The sequence below is a fragment of the Fundulus heteroclitus genome, chromosome 9 (assembly GCF_011125445.2).
Source record: "Fundulus heteroclitus isolate FHET01 chromosome 9, MU-UCD_Fhet_4.1, whole genome shotgun sequence".
Lineage (NCBI taxonomy): Eukaryota > Metazoa > Chordata > Actinopteri > Cyprinodontiformes > Fundulidae > Fundulus > Fundulus heteroclitus.
The window spans coordinates 645,702-666,235 of record NC_046369.1 but is presented as its reverse complement, the minus strand read 5'-3'; positions in this window follow the sequence as shown (position 1 = coordinate 666,235).

Here is a 20,534-nt window from a genome sequence, read left to right as displayed (position 1 = left end):
CTGAATTAAACACATTTTAACATTGATGTTTTATTTCGAAAGGACTCGCAGGAAGCAGCAGGAAGCTGTTGTGTCTGACTTTAACGTGAGACGAGAGTTTGATACCAGGGAATAAAAACATGAAGCAGTTTGCTGAGTAAAGAAAACATAGAAACATCAGCTGTTCATCATGTTGTTTGGTTCCAGTTCATCAATAATCTAATAATCCTGTAGATTAGTCTTCAAACAGCAGAGATTAAGTTTTGTGCTGAAATCAGAACCTGGCCCCTGGTAATAAAGTAAAAAATCTTGGTGTTATTTTTGACCAAGACATGTCATTTAAATCCCATATTAAACAGGTTTCCAGAGTTTCCTTTTTTCACCTCCGGAATATCGCCAAAATTAGAAACATTCTGTCCAGGAGCGATGCTGAAAAACTGGTCCATGCATTTGTTACTTCAAGGCTGGACTATTGTAATTCTTTACTATCAGGAAGTCCACAAAATGCAGTTCAAAGCCTTCAGCTGATCCAAAATGCTGCAGCAAGAGTTCTGATGAAAATCAACAAGAGGGATCATATTTCTCCAATTTTAGCTTCCCTTCATTGGCTTCCTGTTAAATCAAGAATAGAATTTAAAATTCTTCTTCTAACGTATAAAGCCCTTAATAATCAAACTCCATCATATATCAGAGCTCTGATTACCCCGTATATTCCTAACAGAGCACTTCGCTCTCAGACTGCAGGTCTGCTGGTGGTTCCTAGAGTCTCTAAAAGTAGAATGGGAGGCAGATCCTTTAGCTATCAGGCTCCTCTCCTGTGGAACCAACTCCCAGTTTTGGTCCGTGAGGCAGACACCCTGTCTACTTTTAAGACTAGGCTTAAAACTTTTCTTTTTGACAAAAATTATAACTAGTGGCTCATGTTACTCTCAGCTACCTTTATAGTTTTACTGCTATAGGCTTAGGCTACTGGAGTATATCAGGATCTAATTTTCTCACTCTATTGAGTTCTACTGTTCTTCAATTATGCATTATGTGTTGTCATTTCTGCTTTAACTTTCTGTTCTCTCTCTTTTCTCTTCATAGTAGGTACACCTGGTCTGGCGTTCTGTTAACTGTGACATCATCCAGAGAAGACGGCTCACCCACTACTACCATCTAATGTAGAACAGATTACTAGATCAATGTGTGCTTCTGTGCTTTTTTGTCTCTCTTGTTGTGTCTCTGTTCTGTCTTCTGTAACCCCAGTCGGTCGAGGCAGATGACCGTTCATACTGAGCCCGGTTCTGCCGGAGGTTTTTCCTTCCCGTTAATGGGTGGTTTTTCTTCCCACTGTCGCTTCATGCTTGCTCAGTATGAGGGATTGCAGCAAAGCCATGTACAATGCAGATGACTCTTCCTGTGGCTCTACAGTTCCCCAGGAGTGAATGCTGCTTGTCGGGACTTTGATGCAATCAACTGGTTTCCTTATATAGGACATTTTTGACCAATCTGTATAATCTGACCCAATCTGTATAATATGATTGAACTTGATTTTGTAAAGTGCCTTGAGATGACATGTTTCATGATTTGGCGCTATATAAATAAAATTGAATTGAATTTAATTGAATAGAAGTGAACATGTTCTCCAGACATCAGAGAGCAGAAACAAAGAGGAAAGTTCCTCAAGACAAAGTTCTGGTAGGAAACAAAACAAACTTACAGTTTGTTCAAACGGTCCAAAGTGCTGAAGAACAAGATCTGAACAACAGACTGAGACCAAACAGAACCACCGTAGAACCGAGCTGTGTGCCTCACCTGGACAGGTGAGTTCAAACTGAAAGTGACTGAGAGGAATGTTGTATGACTGATGATGTCACAGCTCACCTGGTTTGTAGTTTTTTCTTTCAGACTAAAACAGTCAGTAGAGCGTCTGCAGTGATATCAGAGGCAGGTTGATAAAGTCTTCATGAGAAAGGAGAGAAGTTCTGCTGAAAATGTTTCCTGATGGCGTCCTGAGGAGAAATGAGCCCAGAGAACAGAGCTGCTGGTTGCTTCCTGCTGCAGGAACTGGTCAGACTGGTCTGGCTGAGCAGGAGTCAGAGGAATGTTCACCTGCTGACGTCTGAAGACATGAAGCCTTCTCATGACTCAATAATTAGATAAATTAAGACAGTTGTTGCTGCTGCTGGTCTGAGAGGAAGAACAGCAACAACAGAATAAAAAGGAGATAAAAATAATCCCTCCTTGTGATTCTTAATCCTGGTTTTATTGTCCCATCCTGCCCCCTGCTGGCGAGTCTCATTCAGGTAAAATCATGGCAGCAAGTCAGAAAATCTGCCCAGCTGACACTTCACCTGCACACATTTGCCTCCAACGGTGCATTATCAGTCCTTTGTTCTCTGAAACAAGTTAGATTAAGAAAGTGAGAAGGAAGAGTTGCGAGTTCGACTCCACCAGTTGACATGTTTTAATGGAAAATGTTCAACAATTAAAGTTTTAAACTGTTACCGATAAAAACCCATCAGTTATTTTAAAACATTTTAGATCAATTTTTTGCAAACCAGTGAATAAAAAGATCAGCAATGTGTTGCTTACCCGAAAATAAAAAATGCAGCTTTCTCTTTCTTTGACAATTGTTTACATTTTATAGTATTTCAAGTGTATTTAGTTTTATTTAATATTTCAGTGATTACATAAAAATTGCATTACATTACATTGCATTAAACACAAGTATGATTTATTATCATCATTCATGTCCACTGCTGATATTGGTTCCCAGTAAAACAGTAATTTCTGGGATTTTTCCTACAGACAGTCAGTTTATTGCTCAGGGTGGAAACACAACATGATCAGAAACATTTCAGTCAAGATTTATTCACAATAAAAGACCTTTTTCTTTTTCAAAAATTTTTATTTTTTTAAATTAACATTTTAAATTAACAACTCTAAGATTATATGATAGTTTTTCATGCTGAGGGTGTTGCTGCCTTAAAGCCTTAAAGCCTTACTTTTGTCTCATCAACATAACGTTCTTGTTATTTTGGCAAAAAAGTTCAAATCTGTGGATGTCAGCCGAGGTGTTTCAGCTCGAGTCCTGCTGGTTTGCTGGTTTATTCAGTTTTCTATCATCTGCCAGTGACAGTTTGGGTCAGATGGTTCTTACAACACCGGGCCCAAACACGGGTTTAACATCACAACTGCTCAGCAGCTCAATCCAGAAATAAAAAGAAATACCAGGATGTTGGTGCTGGTTCCTGTCTCCAGCGGTCAGTGGGTGAGGCGGGTCCATCCTGGACGGGTCGGCGGTCCATCACAGGCAGCGCTGAGACACACAGGACAGAAAACAGTGAACACACACCGTCACACACCTAGAGGACATTTAGAGAGACCTGTTCACTTAACTGTCATGTTCATAGACTGTGGGAGTGATTACACAACAGCAGAAAATAAAACACTTGGTGAGTCTTGAAAAGCTACTGGAAGGAAGTGGAATAAAAACATTTAATTAGCTGATATTTTTACCTCTGAACAGAGACTGTGGAGAAGAGTGTAAACCTCAAACAGAATCCCTTCCTGAAAACTAAAAGTGAGACAAATTCAGCTGGAAATACTAACCTGGTGGGAAAAGGTCTTCAGTTTAAAGACAACGGCTCATTTTCATGTGTTCTGTACAGATCTGACTCTTCACTTTATTATAATAAATATTGTTTTTATTGAAAAATAAAGAGTTTACTTCACCTGCAATACAAAGAGAAACGTCAATCCAAGCATAAAATAAAATCTCTGTCATAAATATTCTTCATTTTTAATTTATTAAACCATATGTCATCATAGGGGAACCTGATCTTCCTCCTCAGAATGATGATCTGGGTCAGAACAGAAATCAAGTTCACTTCTTTAAATCTTTTAATGAGGACAAAATCTGTATTTTTACCACATATTTACACATTTAACAAACGACTTTCTCTGATTTTTTTCCATAGTTTCTTTGCTTCATGGTTGCCATTGTTAACTGTGATATACTAATGATCAGCTGAAAACTTTTGTTTTTTAAATCAACGTTCTGCAAATCAGCTGCTGCAGCTTTATTTTTTAACTTGAACATTTAATATCTTTATCTGAATATGCTTCATTATTTGTTAATAATTCTTGGTCTTGTCTATAATCTGCTCCTTGGCATTTGTTGCTGATTGTGGCCATTGTTTTGTCATATCACAGCCATGGTCATCAAAATAATTGAGGTCAGATTTAATTCTGACCCTCACAGCCACAAAGGAGAGAGAGTCAGCAAGGACGGCCCCTCTCTCTCAGCAGGGTGCTTCTGTAAACACCCCCAAAGATAAAGGTCAGAGTGCTTCTAATCACCCCTACTTCTCAGAACCTCTTCTGCAGCCTCTTCAGACCTCTCTTCAGACTCCAAGCTGCTCAGACCACCTCTCCCTAGAGCAGACCAGGAAAAAGCTACTTCGGACCATGGGCCCTGGCCGGGCCTGACCGACGCACCATTCAGCACCTGGGGAAAAATTCTCGTCGCCTGTGGGACATGTCCGGGCAACTCAAAGTTAAGTTTGCTGTCCTAACCTCAGCGTGAGGAGCAGGAGGAAGGGATCCACAAGGGTTGCATACATTGATGGGACATTAATGTTACGTTATCCGGCCCACTCACTATGACTAAAAATAAAGCTAAAGTCTTTAAAGTTAATGCCGAAAACCTGCAAGCCAAAATGCTATTAGCTTCTGTTAACATCCGGTTCTGGACATTCAAAGGAGCTTGTTTTAAAGCATAACGCTTGTCTTTTCTGCTCCGTCGGTAGATATAGCTATGAGCTTTATTCCCGCATTAATGAGGAATATTAATGCCGGTTTAAAGGCAATTTTGATAACTTTAGACTTTAACCTATTTAGCGACCGATCGCTACAGCGACCCCAGGCGACCGAAGGGAGAATCGCATTAATAAGATCGGCCGTCATAAGGTTTAAAGGATTTTTTTGAGCAAATCAGTCTTTAGAATGTTATTTACTCAAAATAATGTTCTGGCTAACTTGGGCTTTGCATTGTGAATGGATTGAAACACATTTCAAATGTTTTTTAACTCCATTCCATGTTTTTTTGGAATCAGATTTGCAGTGAACCAGGATTCACTGAATTATTCTGATTATGATCAACCACTTTTGTTTTGTCTTTTGTTTGTTTTTGCATGTAAATAATTCCTTAGCTTCTTTTTATCTTCATTTTGCTTAGTAGTTTAGTTAAGTTTCACTAGCCTAGTAGAGAGGATTTATTAATTGAAATATTGTGTTAATTCACATAAACAGCATTGCATAGTGATGTTCTCTGGATGTTCATTTTATTTCTGTTATTAAATTCTTGAACTTGAAAAGAAGTTGTCACTCCTTTATTCTATGTGTGTGCAGGTTTTGTTGTTAAAAGATCGCTAGTGCTCGAATTCATCCCTTTCAACCATTGTCTTGATATCAGCTTAAGAGCTGATCATCACCAGACAATACTTAACAGACAGAGAGTTATTTAGTAAACATTAAATAACTTTAAACAGTGTATAATTGCACAACACCCTCCATGATTAGTTCTAGAATATGTGCACATGGAGACCAACAACACGAGGAAATATGCATACATTTGTGTTTAGAAAATGAAACTGAAGCAAAATAAACTAATCAAGTAAGAGTAATAAATGGTTTGGTAAAAGTATTGAGTAACTGGCCGTAACATCTGATTTATTTGAAAATTGTAATCAAACAAAATATAAAGATCTGTGCAAATTCTGTTGAAATAAAATATATTAAAACAATAATATAATCATTCAGCAGAAACTCTTAATACCTCTCTTGTGTTCAGCCGATGTGTTTATTGCTGTTTATTCTCTCTGAACGGCTCAGTAGAAAATGAAACAACTCAGCTTGTTTTCAAACAAGAGGTCTCACTTCAGCAGAGCTGAAGGCGTCTGCAGAAAAAACACTTTTCTTAATCAGTCGTTTCAAAATAAACTCCTGAAACCTCCAGAGGAGTCATCTGGGCCTCCTTCCTCCTCAGGAGGTGTTCCAGGCCATGTCCCCCCGGGAGGAGGCCCAGGACGCCTTGGAGACTCTCTGGCTGGCCTGAGGACGCCTCGGGCTTAGCGGCAAACCAGCGCTGATGTTCCCGGTAAAAACATCCAGTCCTGCAGAAAGAGGCTGGCTGCTGTTTAAAATGCTGCCGGGGCTGAAGGAGCGAGAGCGCAGCCTGCGTCATCAGCGCCATACAACCTCCACTGCGCAGGTTTTGCGATGTTTTTTTCAAAGTAGCAGTTTGCGGCATCAGAAAAATTCTGTGCCTGAAATGAAACACGTTGCGTTTTTCAGAGACAATTAGTTCTTGAGGGCCCCATAAAACTCCTTGTACACATCTGGTTAATACAGTTATTACTTATTTGCGCACATTAATCATGTTTCTGATTAAAATGCTGCTGATAAAATGTCATCAGAATGCGTGTTGTAACATGTGTGTCTTGGGGGCCCTCCAGTCTCCACTATATTGGATCAGTCATGTGCAGAAAGGAACCAGGAAGACAGCAGTAGAACATGGAAACAAATGGCGCCAAGAGGCGAGACGAGAGAGAAAAGGAGAGCAGAGCAGGACTTGCTGTTTGTCTGAGCCTGAAAAGCCAGAATGACTGTTCAGTCCAGAGCAGTCAGCCTGCCTCGTTCATTGGTCCAACGGGGTTGCAGTTGGGTCCCTGTGCAGGGCCGTGCAGAGACCGTTGGAGGGGCAGGTGCTCAAAATTAAAAGAGGGCACATGGGGCACGGATTTAAAACACGATACAGAAACATACCTTGCTATACAACCGGCTGAAAAGGCAGCATTATTTGCGACATTTTTTCAAATTTTATAAGCACAACACACACTAGATGCTGTCTGTTTATCTTTAAAGCATCATTGGATCTGATGAATGACTTTTTTCCACTTTGAAAAAGTTTGCATTTGAACTTACCAGAAACAGAGACAGACAGTTAATGCGGGCCGATTAAACCAAATATATTCAAAATATGTCTGTTGTCTAGATTTATCCTGTATTTTCTTTTGAAGATATAGAAATGTGCAGAGATAAACCCCACCCTTATTCTTTTTTTTTATCAAAGATACTCTGTCTGCATCATAAAACAGCAAAATTATTCATTCAAGGGTCTGCAAATACATTTATTGTATTTACTTTGCACTGGAAGTAGAAGTGTCACTGACACTGACAGCATTTCAAATATTAAATTCAAACTTCAACAAATGTACAACTGGGTTGTAGTTACTCTGTAGCCCATTTAATCTAATTTATCTTAACATTCCAAACACATTTCTTACATCATATATCTGAAGTGTAGATAACAGCTTCTCCTTACCTACATCCTCTTAGACAACTAATTATTTCCATAACAATAGTGAGTTGTCAATATTTAAATGTGCAGTAAATCTTAATACATAAGGAGCATGGAGGACCCAATACTGTACTTTAAGTAAGTTTAGTGACACCAAAACGTATCTGTTACATGAGTGGTTGTCCATTTCATCATTGAAATGAGAACATATTAATATACTAGTGGCATATACTAGTACGACAGCAGATTAAACTTTAAGATATGTAAAGGCCTATATTAAATTAATTTTGCGACCACATCAACAGATTAAATAATTTTTACTTTTTTGGTGTACCAAATGATGAAATATGTTGTGGACTAAATCCCTGATGAGAATGTCTAACTCTGCCTCTGGTTTGCACTCATTTACTAATGGACGATGTGAAAACCTTTGTAAAATAAAAACAATGTAAATGGTGTTTCCTCGTTTTATTTATGTTTATTCTAATTCTAGAAGTAGAAATAGTCAAATAAATAGTACTATTATTATGTGGAATCCTAATTAGTCTAAACAAAATATAGCAGTTGTTTAGGTGGCATCTATAGTGTTCTTATACTGTATATTATGTAAAAGAAATAACACCCTCTATTTATGCCTGAACTGCCTCAAACGGTCGACAATCAATGAAAGCAACAAAAACAACAAAATATGGTAAAAGCAAACCCTCACCTTTTCTTTTTCAGACGGCTGTGGCTAAGAATCTGAACTTTTAATAGCCTACAGTCTTTGCTTTTCCAGCGGTCTTCAGAACTCCTGCCTGGCACAGAATATTTAGTTTTATAAAAGAGATTAGGTTTTTGTTGCATTATACTAAATGCATTATACTTCAGAAATAAATGCTATTTTGAGATGTTAATGTTGGTTACTTACATTTCTCAAGTTCCACAAATCCAAACACTCTCTCCTGCTTCTTTACAGAACTGCACTCAGCAGCTTTCACCTATTTTAGTGCTGATACTATATAGTTTTTTAACTGGAACTAGTTTTGTTGTCAAGTACTAAATGTGGTAACGGGAGTATCTCTTTATGAATCGAAATTTAAATCTTGCGCTCCAGGCAAACAGGCATGCAAACAGTACTAGAAATCAGGAAGAGGGAAGGAGGGATTTAAGGCAGTACAACCAATGAGAGTGGAGTTTAAAAAAACAGACAGAGCAACAGTCACGTGTGCTGCCGATTTAAAGGGGCAGGCAGTCAGAGAGCGGTAGCAGGGAAGAGTGAGGCACGTTATGTGGATCATGTTAACGTGCCACGGTTACTGTGGCACAGGCAGGTGCTCAAGCCCCCTCCGCCCCCCCTCTGCACGTCCCTGTCCCTGTGTCATTAAGTAGAGGTAGGGGTTCTCAACCTTTTGCAAGCTGGGCCCCCCCAAAGCTGGTTCGTTGCAGTTGGGGCCCCAGTGCCCCCCGCCCAGATCCCCCATCCCCCCGCCCCGCTCTACCTTGCATAGATAGATAGATAGATAGATAGATAGCCCTAGGCTATTATTTTTAGGCCCACATTATTATTATTACCATCATCAGTAGCGGTAGGTAGGCCTATTATCATCTCTAGGCTATTGTTATAATTGGCAGTAGCACCAGACTTCTAATGTGAGCTTGCAGGCATTATTATTATTATTATTATTATTATTATTATTATTATTATTATTATTATTATTATTATTATTATTATTATTATTATTATGAGTAGTATAGGCCTATCACCATTACTAGGCTATTGCTATATAATTGTGAGGTTACATGCTTTTTTTTGTTATTATTATTATTATTATTATTATTATCATCAGTAGGCCTATCACCATTACTAGGCTATTGCTATATAATTGTGAGGTTACATGCTTTTTTTTGTTATTATTATTATTATTATTATTATTATTATTATTATTATTATTATCATCATCAGTAGGCCTATCATCATTACTAGGCTATTGCTATAATTGGCAGTAGCACCCGACTTCTAATGTGAGCTTGCAGGCATTATTATTATTACTATTATTATTATTATTATTATTATTATGAGTAGTATATGCCTATCATTATTACAAGGCTATTGCTATATAATTATGAGGTTACATGCTTTATTGTTGTTGTTATTATTATTATCATTATTATTATCATCAGTTGGCCTATTATCATTACTAGTCTAACTCTTGGACTGAACGAATTTTTTGCCAGATGCATTCAAATAGTCACCAGAGTAAAGAAATGTATATTATATGTGAATTATGTGCGCCGTTTAGAAGTAATTTTGATAAAACTTGCTGTATAAGCGAAAGAGCCCGAACGTTTTGCATTCGGGTTGTTCCGGAATGCGACGTCACAAACAGAACTAGTACCGTGCATCAGCCTGCAAATACTACGTCTTTTGCTACCGATTTGTTCAATTTTATTAATAACTCTTACTCTACGTACAAAAAAATCAATTAAAAAAATGTCTGATACATCTACAAACTCCACCTCAAGCATCGGCGACTTAGATAAGGAATATATATACGAAGAAACGGAGTTTGAACAAGGTGAACCTGAGGAGACTATATCCAAAGCTGGCCAACACATAGAGCCCATGCTCCATTGTAAGTACCCCTCACAATCCTCGCTTGTGAAGTGTGAATTGCATAAAACACTTTTGTCACTGCTGGCAATCCAGTCCTTTTGCGTTTCTTTTACGAATGTATCCCATTTCTTTCGGACCTTTTAATCATTCGGCCAAGTATGTAGCGCTACTTTCTGGCCTACACTAGACCGCGGTGAAGTTGGCTTGACATGGACATTCAACCTCCGCGGAGTCAGCGGAGCACTCTTGAGAAACAAAAATCAAATCAGATTTATTGACGGTCCCACCGCGTATGAAAGAAGGGAGCAGCTGAGACCCGCTAGCCGAAATCGGAGTCCTTCAACCGGATCAACCGTGAGCTAGATCCCGCTGACTCCGCGGAGGTTGAATGTCCAATGTCAAGCTAACTTCACCGCGGTCTGCACTACAGCTGCTAACTACGGCGATTTTTTTTTAATATACATACATGTACAATGTATGCAAACCCTCTGGCATGAGTCTGTGAAAAGGATTAATAGGACAAAAACACCGTAATAATCCTTAGTGAACAATGTTTGTTTAAACCTACCGGGCAGCTCGTCCTCTTTGCTGAAGCGCTGTGTGTCTGCTGTGTCTCCGCTTTCTGATGTTAAACAAACATGTCTGAACGTCCATCCATCCATTTTCTGACCTGCTTAATCCCTCATGGGGTCGCGGGGGTTGCTGGTGTCTATGTCCCGATATAAAATAATTCTTAGCCGTCAAGCGGGTTCATGGTTCCATGCTCTCTCATGTGTATTGCCTGTCGTGTTTATAAGGCAGCTAAGCTACTAGCTATGTCGCCGTACAAGCCTTGGCCAGCATTTCACAGACTCCCTCCGTCCCTTCAGGCTTTTGCTGTATAAATCTGGCAATATGATACCATCAACCATCAACTTACTCTTAAAACGATCTTGTGATACGTTATCTAAAGAAGAAAAATATGCCGAGAACTCGTCAGCTTCCTTCCAGTCCGGCGCGCATGCACGAAAAACCCGGATGAAAACCGCTTATCACCTGCATTTGCGCTCACTATCGACAAAACAATCAAATTTGTTTAAAACTTTTTTTTTTAAATCAGTCCAAACACATTTTAATTTTTATTCAGGAGTTATGTATATACAAAACTTTAACTTTTTATGAAAGTAGTTTAGTGATAAAAAAAAAGTGCAAATTTTTTTTTTCCAGTTTTTTTCCACTCCCATCCTGTAGCCTACTCGCGCCCCCCCGGGAGAGTGTCGGCGCCCCCCCGGGGGGGCGCGCCCCACCGGTTGAGAACCACTGAAGTAGAGGGTGCAGCGACGTGTGGCGCACAGCGACGTGTGGCGCACAGCGACGTGTGGCGCACAGCGACGTGTGGCGCACAGCGACGTGTGGCGCACAGCGACGTGTGGCGCACAGCGACGTGTGGCGCACAGCGACGTGTGGCGCACAGTGCACAGCGACGTGTGGCGCACAGCGACGTGTGGCGCACAGCGCACAGCGACGTGTGGCGCACAGCGCACAGCGACGTGTGGCGCACAGCGCACAGCGACGTTTGCCGCACAGCGACGTGTGGCGCACAGCGACGTGTGGCGCACAGCGACGTGTTAGCTGGAATCACTGTAAATGACCCAGATTATTTGTTATAACTTATATCTTTAAGATATGCTTTCATGCATATATTGTCTTTTGTTTTTGTGCCTAATGTTCCTGATTCTTCCGTTTAAGTAATAAATTCTACATTAATAGTGGATGACGGCAAAAAGGTTCACGGGGCTTTTATTTTGAAGACATGTTTTTTTCTACTTCCGGTTCCGGTAAAGGCCCATTCATACCTCACGTAAAAGACGGATATGGATAAGTGTGGAGTGTTTCATACGTTCTAACCGTCGATTTCGTCTGTATTTTGACACAAAAATTGGGAGCTTACGATTACGGACGAAACGGATCAATACAGAGCAATACTACCGGAAGAGGTGGGGGGTGTATTGAGTTTGTAGTACAAAATGTCAACAAAATCACGAAGAAGGTTAGAATTCTGGGTTTCAAACAATGGCGGGTTTTGAAGAAAGACTTTCGGAGATTGTGTGCAACTATCCACATTTATATGCTGTGTCATGTCCGGGGCACAGGGACAAACAAAAGGTTATGAATAGCTTTCAGGAAATTTGGGATGCTCTAGGCATGACAGGGGATGTCGTAAAGTCCAAGTGGGCTGCAATCAGGGAGCGCTATGTGCGCGCACATAGCAAAACCAATAACAAAAAAGGCGGGGATGGAGCAAACGGGGTGTCTGCAGCAGGCCCTCCAATTTTACAACGCCTGATGTGGCTGAGCCCTTACATTTCTCACCGAGCCACTGTCAGCAATTTTCCATCTGATGCGGTAAGTTCTGTTGTGTAATCAATTTATTACACCATATTGTAAAAGATAATAGCGTTAGATAATAGGGTGTCTGTGTGGTGGTGCAGGAGCCTGAAGGAACAGTATGTTGCTTTGGACGAAAGCATTGGCTTGAAAATAAAATGGACACAGACACACACTATAGTAGAAGAAAATCGATCTTTCATAACGTTACATGAAAACCTGGAGTGTAGTTGTTCTTTTATTAGAGTTAATTAATGACAGTCTGTAACGTTTTATACACATTTGTAGTGTCAAGAAGATGATGACATGGGTTAGACATGTAGAGACTCCCCTCCACCAACACCTGCACCAGCAGCATCATCATCATCATCACCAGCCTGTGGAACCTCCTCTCTTCCACCCTCAGAGAGTCCTTTGCTAAGACCAGGCCAGAGGAAAAAAAGAGGTCTTCTGAGGACATCAACCCTATTGATGCCGCCATTCTCCAGAAGCTTGATGAGGGCAAAAATGTTGATACAGCATTCACAACTTACCTCAACGCTTTCTTACTTAAGCTTCCTGACAAGGAGGCCAAGGCCCTGGTGAAGGACATACAGTGCCTTATGCTGTCCTATTGATATAAACATCATGTCTGACACTGATGTCAACGTTCACCAGGTTCGTTGGTATTTTTGGCATCTTTGGCATTTTTTTTAAAGGTGGTTTGCCTTTTTTGTTATATTTTTATAACATTTTTAATAAAATATAATAACCCTTGACTGTTCTGTTAATGTATTTTGATGATATTTTAAATTATTTTCTTTAAACTAATAAGAGTTGTACATAAAATGTTAGAGAATTCACTTTAAGAGATAAATAAAATTTGACCTGTTTGAGGTACTGTTTTGCACTTTAATAATAAAAAACTTGAGTGATTGTGATTGATGTTGTTTATTTTTGTTGTTCAATGTATTAGCTACTACTACTACTACTAAACCAAACAGGTTGATTTTGATAGATTTTGAACAAACAATTCACAGATTAATAAACAATTAATGATGACCCAAGGTCCCACGTCGGACATGCTGTTCTTGCCAGTGAAGCATGCCCTGGTCTGTTTGGAAGAACTCTTTGAAGATTTATCTGACAGCCAGTCCATCTTGCGTAGCCCTTGCAGCAGTATATGCTCAAGAGCTCTGAAAGTTGGTGTCACCCTGGACCAACTGGCTCCATTCACCAGGTGTACCATCTCTGTCGCACATGGTGTGGGGGATGTAGCGGTCAGTCTCCGTCAAGCCTTGGTCGTTGGCTGCAAGGAAATTGTGGAGGATGAGGCATGCCTTTGTTATGTCCTCCGCTGTTTCTATGCAGCACTCCATGGCACGCCCAAGGATCCTCCACCCGGCTTCTAAAACACCGAAAGCATTTTCGATAACCCGCCTGGCCCTGGAGTGCCGGAAGTTGTACACCTTCTGGTCCTCTGATAGAACTAGACCTGTAAAACAGAATATAAAGAACAGAATGCATTATTAGAAACAAACTTTATTAGTCATATGATGAGATTAACATCAGTATTGAAGCTGCTGTGACAATGTAATTTCCTGTAAAATATTACAAGGTATTCATTCATTCATTCAATCATGAGGTGTGTTTGCTTACCTGGATATGGACACATCAGGTTCACCTTTTGAGGAAAGGCCTCATCAGCAGCAAACACTGGTGGGGTCCAGATATCCATTCCAGTCAAAGGTGCGTGAGGTGGAAGGGGAAGCTGACCTCGGATCAGTTGCGCACCAAAATCTGTGCGGGCAAAAACTCCAGCGTCGCTGTCTCGGCCGTACGCTCCCACATCAACAAAAAAAAATCTGTAACGCGCGTCACAGGCAGCCATCAAGACAAAGCTAAAAAAAAGCCTTTGTAATTAAAAAAACAACTTCCGCTGTTGGCTGGCACTCTCACTCGAACTTGCTTCCCATCTATTGCCCCAATACAATTTGGAAACTGCCACTGCTGCCAGAACTCATGTCGTATCACCTCCCAGTCATCACCTTGAGGGTACTTCATGAAGTCCGCTCGCAGTTCCTCCCAGAGAGCATGACACACTTCTCTTACAATCCCACTAACCACTAAGCCCTGGCAGCCAGCTTGTAGCTGGCTGCCAGGGCTTGTTGACTCATCCCAGAAGCCAAGAACCGTAAAGTCACAGCCAGGTGCTCTGCCTCCACAATCGGTGCACTGTGGGAAGCGGCATGTGGGATGCGGGGTACTGGAAATGCCACTCGTCGTCCATCTCCTGCATTGGCAACACCAAAGTGCAAAATTCCCCATCAAAAGGGCGACTGGCGTTCAATGGCCTCACGTTCCACCGTCGATCTCATTTTTTACTTTTCTTTCGCTTACGAAGCAAATGCAACAAAATCAGGTCTTGGACCGTCGTTTTGATCAATGACGAATCATTGGTGCCCAGCACTGCCACCTACAGGAAATATAGGTTGTGCTTCTTACAACCTGTCTAGGGTTCCTGCACAGCCACAAACTGCACATACGCCTCTACAATTTCCATTCCAACATCTGATAATGGATTTCATTAAGCTGACACCTGTTGAATTAAATAAATATTGTCTAGTGGTCGTGGACATGTTTTCCATGTATGTTGAAGCTTTTCCAACAAAACAGGCAGACAGCAGTGCCGTCGCCAAAGCCTTATTAATGGAGATCCTTCCACGCTGGGGGGTCCTGGAGTTAATTTCCAGTGATAATGGGACACATTTTGTCAACAAAGCTCTGCAGGAAATCAGCAAACTTCTAGGTTTCTAATTAATAATAATAATTTAACTTTATTGATCTCACAATGTAGAAATTCACTACTGCATCTTAACCCATTACCCTTGGGGAGCAGTGGGCTGCCATGTGCGGCGCCTGGGGAACAGTCAGGGGTTAAGGGTCTTGCTTAACGACCCTTAACCCCTGACTACCTCGTAACGAACACATACATACTGATTGTATGTGTAAATCCGTACGTACGGATGGTGGTGAACCATGTCACTGTGTGGCGTGGATCCAGGTGTTCCTTCCTTGGACCTTCATGGCAGTGTGGGTCACCAGCAGGATCTGGAACGGACCAGTACAACGCTTGTCTCTCCAGTGGCTCCTTCTGGTGTCTCGGATCAGCACCCACTGTCCTGGCTGGAGCTGGTGCAGGATTTTATCAGCCACTGGAGGTAACGCAGCTATCACGGTCTGATGAGGAAGAAAAAGAGAACGTGACAGAACCTTACAATATTCTAACATTGAATGTTCAAAATGAGCAGTTGTTAATGTGGATAAGTTAGTATTGGGTCCTCCTCCCATGTGCTCGCAAAAAGGATTTCAAAGGACTTAGATTAGCTCTGGATCTATTTTTCATCAGCATGTACAAGAGAACCAGGGGGAGAGCTTTTGGCCAAGATAAACATGTTTCTTCACAACATTTAGCCAGTTTGCTTTTTACGGTGAACCTTTCCTTTTCTACAGCTACTCCTGACTTGGATGATAAGCACAATATGTTTTTAATTAAGGAGGAGTGCTGGCCTAGAGGTTAGAGCAGTGAGCTTGCACTCAGAGAAGGATGCAAGTACCCGGTTCAATCCCCACAGCCTGCACCCTGGGTCCCTGAGCAAGACCCTTAACCCCTGACTGTTCCCCAGGCGCCGCACATGGCAGCCCACTGCTCCCCAAGGGTAATGGGTTAAGATGCAGTAGTGAATTTCTACATTGTGAGATCAATAAAGTTAAATTATTATTATTAATTAGAAACCTAGAAGTTTGCTGATTTCCTGCAGAGCTTTGTTGACAAAATGTGTCCCATTATCACTGGAAATTAACTCCAGGACCCCCCAGCGTGGAAGGATCTCCATTAATAAGGCTTTGGCGACGGCACTGCTGTCTGCCTGTTTTGTTGGAAAAGCTTCAACATACATGGAAAACATGTCCACGACCACTAGACAATATTTATTTAATTCAACAGGTGTCAGCTTAATGAAATCCATTATCAGATGTTGGAATGGAAATTGTAGAGGCGTATGTGCAGTTTGTGGCTGTGCAGGAACCCTAGACAGGTTGTAAGAAGCACAACCTATATTTCCTGTAGGTGGCAGTGCTGGGCACCAATGATTCGTCATTGATCAAAACGACGGTCCAAGACCTGATTTTGTTGCACAAAACATAGAGAAGCAGTGTGTTTTGTGCCACTGTTCAGCAAAGGAGCATCGTAGCCTCACAAACTTGGTACCAAACGAAACAGTAAATGGAGACGATCGAATCAAGCCCACTCGAGCCTATGTAGCTTTTTCCTTTGTCTCCCAGCAGCTGGGTTTTTCACCTTGCTTAGGAGGCTCAATGGGGCCTCCTAGAAACCAGTGTTTTGTGCCACTGTTTAGCAAAGGAGCATCGTAGCCTCACAAACTTGGTACCAAACAAAACAGTAAATGGAGACGATCGAAACAAGCCCAGTTGAGCCCATGTAGCTTTTTCCTTTGTCTCCCAGCAGCTGGGTTTTTCACCTTGCTTAGGAGGCTCAATGGGGCCTCCTACAAACCAGTGTTTTGTGCCACTGTTTAGCAAAGGAGCATCGTAGCCTCACAAACTTGGTACCAAACGAAACAGTAAATGGAGACGATCGAATCAAGCCCACTCGAGCCTATGTAGCTTTTTCCTTTGTCTCCCAGCAGCTGTTTTTTTCACCTTGATGAGGCCTTAATCAGGGCCTCCTAAAAAGAAGTGTACCAAACTTGGTACTGTCATGGTTTTCAGATGACGAGCCCACATGCAGATACGATCGGGAAGCAAAGCACAGTTTTAAGATGTTTATTTAGAAAACAGGCAGATATAACAGACGGGACTACGGACAACTCGGCAGGGTCAGAACGTCACGGCTGGAGAGACTGCAAAGAGAAGGAGAGTAAGTGACTCTGAAAGGTGAACCAGGAGAACTACTAGAAGCTGCGCTGCTTACCATAAAGCTGGGCGGACCTAACCGGGGAGAAGTAGCGCCGAGGGAACTCTGTGATCCTACCCCTGTTGGTGTTCGGCGGCTAGTGGCTGAGGGTGGCTGATGTTACTGGTGAGGGATCCAGAGCGAGCCTCCTCGGAAGTGAGTGACAGATGGATTGACCAGAGTGAGGGAAGCACCAAAACTGTGACAAAAACAGGGAGATCCAAAATTGGTCAAAGTTCAAAGACGAAAAAACTCACCAGCAGGTTTTCAGGAGTTGGGTCAGAGGCCACGTCGTACCACCACTGCTTAAGGCTCTGGCGTCTTCCATCTGTCAGCGCTCTGCTTAAGAAGCCAGAGGAAGCCGCCTGCAACGAGCTGCAGGTGTGGGCCACGCCCCCTCAGCCAACTAGGCACACCTGAGGAGTAGAGTTAGAGCAGGACAACACAGAGGGCCAAGGTGTACGGAAGGAGGGAGGCTGTACGGGCAACATGGAATTACAAAACGGCTCTCTGCCCCCTATATATAGGGGATAAGGGGTGTAGCAGAGTGGATAACAACATTGCCTTCCACCCTGAGGAGCAGGGTTCAGCCTTCAGCCTTCATATTCTCATTGAGTACATTAAAGTAAATAAACAATTTAGACTTCAAATATTTTTCTAATTTCTTTTTTCTAACCCCTCCTTGATGATTTGAACATTATCTTTTAAAAAGTGGCGTTTTTTTGAGGTCCTAGATGTACATAACGCGGTAGCGGACGTACATATAAAGTGTACATAACGCGGTAGGTTACGGGCTGATGGTGGGACTCATTGGAAATCAAGCTCCACTGTTGTGTCTGAAACTGCACTACACGACCACAACTACTGGGGGAGGGGAACAGCTTTTGCTATTGGCTGAGAGCGTGGCCTATGTAATTATGTGGGTTAAGGAGGGGTCAAGGTGTACGGAAGGAGGGAGGTGTACAGGCAACATGGGAGTATAAAACGGCTCTCTGCCCCCTATATATATATATAGGGGCTAAGGGGTGTAGCAGAGTGGATAACAACATGTCAGAGCTCCAGCGGGGGGGGGGGGGTCATCGTTCCAGCACTCTAGCCCAGCAAGAGGCACTCTACCTGGGGAGAGGTCTGTGACTGAGACCCCCCAGCCTGGAAGTGGGAGATTAATTTTTTTTTTTAATTTCACATTAGGGGTCTGGAAGCTATATTTGCAAACGGGTTAAATAATAATTTGAACATTATATTAAAATAAGTGGCGTATTTTTTTTTAGTTCTGTCTCCAGCATGGGTGGGATACGAATTCAACAGGAGTAGCACTAATTGTGCCCATGGTAAGGCAGACTTCCAGAAGGGGGGGGGGTCCAGTCAAGCACTCTAGCCCAGCGAGAGGCACTCTTCCTGGGGAGAGGTCTCTGACTGAGACACCCCCAGCCTGGAAGTGGGAGATAAATTTTTTTTTTTTATTTCACATTAGGGGTCTGGAAGCTATATCTGCAACCGGGTTAAATAATAATTTTAACACTAGAAAAATTTCTGAAGAAATTTAGCAAGGCGCCTGCCACTTGCGTACCGTATCGTCAGAAATAGCAACAGGAAGCAACACTGCAAATTTCAGCTTCCTACAGTCTTCACAGCCCCCGCAGCGGCCGTCGAAATGTGCCATGTTAAGTCAATGGACCTCCTAGGAGCCTCTTGCTAGCAGCGTTGTCATGGAGACTCACTGACAGCTGCAGCCCTCTCTCTCTGTCTGTAAAGGCAGAAGAACCCTGGCTAAGCAGAAGTTGATAGGACCTTCCTAAAGCTACTTCTGGTTAGCAACATGCTAACGGTTAGCCGCTAACATGGTTGTGTTTGGTATCACTGGGTGAGTGTACTCTGTTAGTTTGGTCCAAATCCTGTACTGGGATGAGCCTCAAATAGGGAGAAAATACGTTGTTTATAACGTTGCCATGGTAACTCAAAATGGCGGGTGGTAAAAAAAAAGACTTCATGGGATCAGCACACATGTTTTAATATACACACTGTGGGGATTATAATACAAAAATCTTAGTCTCCCACACTGGGAATCGATCCCACGACCTCTTGCATGCAAAGCCTGCACTTTCCATCTGAGCTATACTGTAGCGCCATGTATGGGCATGCATTATTGGGACCATAAGGGGTCTGGTCCCCCATTGAACAGCATTGGATGTTTGACACCTCATAGCTTGGAGATGCTTTATGCGACGTAGCCCAAATTTCTTGTGGAGCTTTCTCTCTAAAGTACGAACAGACTCTGTGAAGCAAAAGTTGGTGAGACCTTCCTAGAGCTACTTCCGGTTAGCAACATGCTAACCGTTAGCCGCTAGCATGGTTGTGTTCAGTATCACCGGGTGATTATACTCTGTCAGTTTGGTCCAAATCCTGTACTGGGAAGTGCCTCAAATAGGGGTGCAAATACTTAATGTCACCAAACGTGACCAAAGTTCATGGGTCAGATTGGCCTCCTTTAGCAACTCAGCCTCACCACATCTGGGCCCAGAACTCAACATTTGACCAAAATGACGTGTAGCACCATTTCCCACAGGTGGGTGGTGCTGTATTGGCCAATTTGGTCGTGTCTGGTTATCATGCCAGGTCCTGTTGGAAGCAAAGGCCCAATAGGAAAGCATGTGAAATCCCAAATGGTACAGAAAAGTGACACATGGCTGAAAGTCACATGAAAATTTTAAAATGTTAAGAGGAAGTGACTGTGCGAATTTCAGATTTCTACATTAATCACAGCCGCTGCAGTGAGCAATGAAAGTTGCCATTGTATCTAAATGGAGCATCTCCCTCTGGCCCTCAGAGTTCCGTCGTCATGGAAACTCACTCACACACCTGCAGCCTGCAGCGGCCGTCTACACAAGTGCAGACACTTTGGTCACAAAAAGTCCCATTGGATTATAATGGAGAACTTTGCCCCGAACAACGCTTCATATCTCCTGATCCATAAATGGTAGAGACGTAATTTTTTCTGCGTTTAGTTCGTAACGGATGGGGGAAGAAGAAAAGCTATCGTTTTTTGCTAGAAAAAGTTTAATAAAGGCGTAAAAAATTATGGTCTAAATGGGATTTTTATGGATTTTTAGAAATCCTCTAAAAAGGGTCCCGAACAAATCGCTGTAACTCAAAAAGTATAACAGATATCAAAATAATTCTTTCACCATGAGTATCAGCAGGCTTTTGAGGACCATGAACCTCACTTTTATGTTTGTACAAAAATCGGTGTAGACACAGCGACGATGTAAAAAAGTGGTTGATGTGGGAAC